General features: G+C 41.7%; 1 long non-coding RNA gene across 1 annotated transcript; it reads right to left on the bottom strand.

Moving 5' to 3' along the window:
- Positions 1-1,511: 1,511 nt before the first annotated feature.
- On the bottom strand, positions 1,512-3,042 carry LOC106584095 (uncharacterized). The gene is made up of 4 exons (XR_001323685.2): positions 2,982-3,042; positions 2,831-2,861; positions 1,938-1,996; positions 1,512-1,783 (listed from the first exon to the last, which is right to left on the bottom strand). It is a non-coding gene; the product is annotated as an uncharacterized lncRNA (long non-coding RNA).
- Between the last annotated feature and the right edge of the window lie 3,622 nt (positions 3,043-6,664).

The raw sequence follows: 6,664 nt of genomic DNA, 5'->3' as shown, positions 1-6,664 counted from the left end.
GAACAAAAATATAAACACAACATGTAAAGTGTTGGTCCCATGTTTCATGAGCTGAAATAAAAGATCCAAGAAATGTTCCATATGCAGAAAAAGCTTATTTCTCTCTAACTGTGAACACATTTGTTTACATCTGTCTTAGTGAGCATTTCTCCTTTGCCGAGATAATCCACCTGACAGGTGTGGCATATCAAGAAGATGAATAAACAGCAATTGTCATGCTGACTGCAGGAATGTCCACCAGAGTTGTCACGCAGAGCGGAACAGGTGAACCCAAGAGCAGACTCAGTCGAGGAGACTAGGATGAGGTAACCAAATTATTTATTGAAACACAGGGGGGAAGATGGTGTGCATGCCAGGGGAAGCTTGGGCGGGTTGCAGGAAGCCAGGTGCGGAGGCTGAGGCTGGAACGAAGGGAGTTGAGACTGGGTAAGCAGGTCCGGAGAGGAATCCAAGGACGCAGTGGAGTGGGGGGTCCAGGACAGAGTAGCAGGACTGACAAGACGTGGGACTGGAGACAGAGGCCAAAGTCAGAGCGGGCAGAATGAGCAGAGGTTACGATCTGGTAGCGTGGAAGTGTCAGGGCTGAGTATTTGTAGAGGTCTTGCAGCTGGTGGGGATCTGCTCTGCCTCCAGCACACCTGTCTCCACCCACACACTCACACACATAGAGAGAGGAAGAGAGCACTGGGGGAGTGGTGGCATGTTAGGGAGACACTAGATCAGAAGTAGAGGGCGTGGCAGGAGCAGATGTAACAGTTGTTGCCAGAGAATTTAATTTCTCTACCATACGCCGCCTCCAATGTTGTTTTTGTGAATTTGGCAGTACATCTCACAACCGCAGACCACATATAACCACACAAGACCAGGACCTCCACATCTGGCTTGTTCACCTTTGGGATCATCTGAGACCAGCCACCTGGACATCTTATGAAACTGAGGAGTATTTCTGTCTGTAATAAAGCGTCTAATAAATATGTCCAACCGGCCTCACAACTGCAGAACACGAGTATGGTGTCGTGTGGGCAAGTGGTTTGCTTATGTCCATGTTGTGAACAGACTGCCCTGTGGTGGCGTGGGGTTATGGTAAGGACAGGCATTAGCTATGGAAAATGAAAACAATTGCATTTTATCGATGGCAATTTGAATGCAAAGAGATACCATGAAACGATCCTGAGGCCCATTGTCGTGCCATTCATTCGCCACCATCACCTCATATTTCATCGTAATGCACAGCCACGTCACAAGGATCTTTACACAATTCCTGGAAGTTGAAAATGTCCCAGTTCTTCCATGGCCTTCATACTCACCAGACAGTTCACCCACGGAGCATGTTTGGGATGCTCTGGATCGACGTGTACAACAGACCGTTCCAGTTCCTGCCAATATCTGGTTTTCTGATCCACGCCCCTAACTTTTTTTTTAAAGGTACTGTGATCAACGGATCCATATCTGTATTCCCAGTCATGTGAAATCCATAGATTAGGACCCAATTCATTTTTCAATTAACTGATTTCCTCATATGAACTGTAACTCAGTAAAATCTTTGAAATTGTTACATGTTGCATTTACAGTTTTGTTCAGTATAAGTCAGTTCTTGTGTTCGTAGTAGTTTCTATGACTTTGAGTGGTTACATACAGTACATGTTAAATGTCTACGAGTCAGAAGTAAGGAGACTCTTGCTGTAATCAAAGGGAAGGTACCACTGAAGGCCTCAGTATTCAGGCAGGCAGCTTGAAGCAGGTGTGTGTCACCATCCAGGCCCTTGTCACAGCATGCAGTGTCCTGATAGGGAGATGACAATAAATACAACATGTACGTTTCACCAGCAAAGCCGTGTTAGCATTTACTGCACGTTGCTGAAAAATCCAACCATTTTGTTAGTTTCATTGATATAAATGGGCAATTCAAATACAATTTCCAGTCCATAGGCATTAACCTCTAGGGTCCTTCGGTGGTCTGGCAGCATGTTGCTTTCTAGTGGTCTTACCTCTCCACCTGAAATGCAATAACAACAAAAACATGAATAACTATAATCCTAGTCAGTCAGTAACTAGACTAAACAATCATGTTAATGTGCACATCAGCCAAATGATACCCAACCACCCTAATAGTCTATTTGCAGTGAAATTGGGGGGGAGGGACATGTTTCTTGCCAACTTTTTCAGTCATCAATTAATCAATAAACAGGCAGTGGAATTAAGTAGTTTGACAAATCTTCACAAGTCAGTAACAAGTCTTCAAAATATAGCTTGAAATATCTAGAAACCTAGCTGATGATGTTGTTAGCTAGTTAGCAATCTTTCCCCCATCAGTTTCAATTTAGCTATCTAGCTAGATAATGGCATTTATAACCAACTTCATCAATCACATCTTTAACTAACTGACAAATATATACATTTTCTGCTGGCATTTAAACCTGTCTGTTAAAGCTAAACAGTTGATAGTAAAGCTAGTATGAATGTTAAAGGCCAGTTAGCTAACGCAATATCGGCTGTCAATGCAATGGCTGTTCTGGAGTTCGCCTGTGTCATTCCTGCTCCCGCTCCCACTCCCACTCCCTGGTGCTCGAAGGTGACAGGCTCCCCAGCATTATTATGTACTCCTGCCAACATCAGTACGCACACCTGCCTTCCCCCCGTCACTCGCATCAGCGATTATTGGACTCACCTAGACTCAATCAGCTGTTTATTACCTCCCCAATATTTGTCAGTTTCCCAGCTCTGTTCCCCGCTGCTGCATTAATGTTTGCATGTCATTGTTACTCGTGTGCTGACGCTGTTCTTGTCTTGTTACCTGTCTGTTCCGCATTAAATGTTCAACTTCCCTTACCTGTTTCATCTCCATCGTCAGTTTTATCAGTCTGAAATATATAATTATATTTGACATGATAAGCGAACTACTGTAATGCCTTTTCACAACAACATTTTTTTAACACAGACAAAAGAGACGATTACTTTAGAATCGTTTTAGTTTAATTTACCTCATCCTGTCTTGCTCGTCGGGAGCTACTTCCTGAGATTTGATCGATGGAACAATCCAGCCAATGGTTAGCTGGTTGTGGTTTTGGCAGAGGGAACTGATTGGTCATGAGTAAAAGGTCCTGCCCCCAGTGCGCCAATCATATTTTCACTTATAAATATCTTTCTACAAACGTACATAACTTTTTACAAGCTTACAAATTTCTTGTTAATGTGACAACAGTGACAGAACCAGCAAGTGAGCTCATATTTAAAATCTTAAGGGTCAAAAATTACCCCCACTATGTTGAACCGCAGAGAAAAAAAAAACTAAATTATATTTTTTGAACTTGAAATTTGATGACTTTTCCTAGAGTGACCCTGTTAGAAAAAGTGAAACATCGCCTTTGTTCATATTTCCATGAAAGCTGTACACAACCAGGGTACAAAGATTGTCTTAGGGTAATTTTTGACACGGCAGTTATAAAATAATTTACACACCACAAAAACCACACACACACACACACACACACACACACACACAATGAGAAATTGAGATTGTGTGCCACTGATTGAACTCATACAAAACTAAAACGTTATTGTTTATGATCTCCCCTCCACGACCCCACATATGACTCAAGTTCACAGACAAAATAAACAAAATGCAGGCAAAATAAACAACATTTCAGACAAAATAAATATTTCTTGAAAGCATTGTTTACTAATGGGGAATGCAGTCAGAGGCTATAAAGGTGCTGCAGATGACAGTCCCCCCAGTCTCTTTGCTGAAGACATGAGTGCATGTTTCAGTGCCCAATAAGATAAGATAACACATTTGGAGGGTTTCCGTAAATATGGAGACAACTGGAAAAGGATGGATGAGATTGATCTGCGTGCCTACATAGGGCTGCTAATCGTAGCGGGTGTGTATAGGTCGCGAGGCTACATGTAGTCTCTGGGATGCAGAGAGTGGAAGGGCGATTTTCCATGCCACGATACCACTGAAAGCCTTTCACACTTTCTCAAGAATGCTATGATTTGATAACCGTGAATCAAGACCTGCAAGACAGAGAGACAAACTGGAGAGAGGTCTGGGAGAAGTGGGTGGAGAGTCTGCCATACCTCTACAACCCTGGGCCTGAAGTAACAGTGGATGAGCAACTGGTTCTATTCAGAGGTACATTTGTATTTTCATGTATGTAATGTAAGTGATTTTCACTGTTCATTTTATTATGTATTGCTGTAATGTCATTGATTTTTCTGATTGTTTTCTGTGATACTAATTACTGATAGTAATCTCTTTTGTCAAAGGGTCGCTGTCCTTTCTGTCAGTATATGCCCAGCAAGCCAGAAAAGTATGGCATTAAGATATGGGTGGCCTGTGACACACAATCCAGCTACGCTTGGAAGATGCAAGTTTACACAGGGAAGCCAACCAGTGGAGGCGCAGAGAAGAACCAGGGGATGCGGGTTGTGACAGACGGACTGAGGGGGTACAATGTCACGTGTGACAATTTCTTCACCTCTTATGAACTCAGCCAGCAGTTCCTGAAGAGGAAGATCACCATGGTTGGCACATGTTAGGGCTAGGGGGCAGTATTGACACGGCTGGATAAAAAACGTACCCGATTTAATCTGGTTAATACTCCTGCCCAGTAACTAGAATATGCATATAATTATTGGCTTTGGATAGAAAACACCCTAAAGTTTCTAAAACTGTTTGAATGGTGTCTGTGAGTATAACAGAACTCATATGGCAGGCAAAAACCTGAGAAGATTTCATGCAGGAAGTGGCCTGTCTGACAAGGTGTCGTTCTTCTTGCCTCTGTTTATTGAAGACTGAGGATCTCTGCTATAACGTATATCGGATAGTGTCTTGAACACACAAACAAAACGCCGCTATTTGGATATAACGATGGATTATTTTGGACCAAACCAACATTTGTTATTGAAGTAGCAGTCCTGGGAGTGCATTCTGACGAAGAACATCAAAGGTAATCAAACTTTTGTAATAGTAAATCTGACTTTGGTCAGGGCTAAACTTGGTGGGTGTCTAAATAGCTAGCTGTGATGGCTGGGCTATCTACTGAGAATATTGCAAAATGTGCTTCCCCCGAAAAGCTATTTTAAAATCGGACACCTCGATTGCACAAAGGAGTTATGTATCTATAATTCTTAAAATAATTGTTGTGTTTTTTTGTGAACGTTTATCGTGAGTAATTTAGTAAATTCACCGGAGGTTTGCGGGGGGTATGCTAGTTCTGAACGTCACATGCTAATGTGAAAAGCTGTTTTTTGACATAAATATGAACTTGATTGAACAAAACATGCATGTATTGTATAACATAATGTCCTAGGTGTGTCATCTGATGAAGATCATCAAAGGTTAGTGCTGCATTTAGCTGTCTTCTGTGTTTTTGTGACATTGTATGCTAGCTTGAAAAATGGGTGTCTGATTATTTCTGGCTGGGTACTCTGCTGACATAATCTAATGTTTTGCTTTCGTTGTAAAGCCTTTTTGAAATCGGACAGTGTGGTTAGATTAACGAGAGTCTTGTCTTTAAAATGCTGTAAAATAGTCATATGTTTGAAAAATGGAAGTTTTTGTATTTTTGAGGAATTTGTCATTCGCGCCACGCCTATCATTGGACATCATTGGACATTGGAGCAGGTGTTCCGCTAGCGGAACGTCTAGATGTAAGAGGTTAATTGTTACCAAAGGAAATTAATAATGTAACAACTAACTCATTAGGAATTTGGGGCACCACAAAAGAGGTTGTTTAAAGAGTTACCATCTTCCGAATTAAACTCTATATGATATATAGCTATTACATCGATATATGTTATATCTCTGTCGGAACAAGCCCTCTTTAGGAAGGTTGTTGGCCTTTCAGCGACAAGATGTATGGCTCTGATTGTCCGAAAGGGGTCTCTCCTTTCCCGTTTTCTACTATTGTTCACTCTGGAAGATAGATAGCCAGCCGTGTCGACGGTTCCCATTGGTGATGAGGGTAGTAGGATAGTCTCACTTAGATGAGCTTTTCTAGATATTTGACACAAGAAAGCTAATCAGCTGTCTCAGACATGGTCTGAGAGGGGAGTTTGTTTTCCCCCTCGTGTTGGTATTCGGACATGAGCTGCAGCTCGCCGTCTCTCAGGTCAAAAGGAAGGTGAGTTTATTTCTTCACCTCATGTTGAGGTTCAAAGTTCCAAGCATGTAGCTCCTGCCTCATATTTCCTGGTCTAATGTTAATCTCTGTTGGCAATCCTTTTATACACTCTGGCCAAAGGGGACGGTTCCATCATTATGACATGCTCCCTGTCCACACTCGGGGCATGACTACTTGCTTCTACAAAGTTATGTAAAACTATTATCTCTCATGGCTCCTAAAATACTTTTATAATTGTTCATATTTCACAAACAACATTTAGGATGGAGACCTCATACCTGTAGTGGAAATACTTTTGAAGTTACAGTATTTTGTCCATACCATTTTAATGACATCACTAGAATAAAAACCAAGATGACATTAGTTTTCTATAGCTCTATAGCTTATGTTAGAAATATTGTTCCAGTATTCACTTATTGTAACGTGTGACAGGCTGACTACACCGCTCGCATCGCGTGCGCGAGTGTTGCAAAATAAATGTAGAAATCTATATTATTCAATTATTGTACCCACACTGCTCACGCGCACCAATGAGC

This window comes from Salmo salar, chromosome ssa23, assembly GCF_905237065.1.
Source record: "Salmo salar chromosome ssa23, Ssal_v3.1, whole genome shotgun sequence".
NCBI lineage: Eukaryota > Metazoa > Chordata > Actinopteri > Salmoniformes > Salmonidae > Salmo > Salmo salar.
This window is presented reverse-complemented; position numbering and strand designations above follow the sequence as displayed.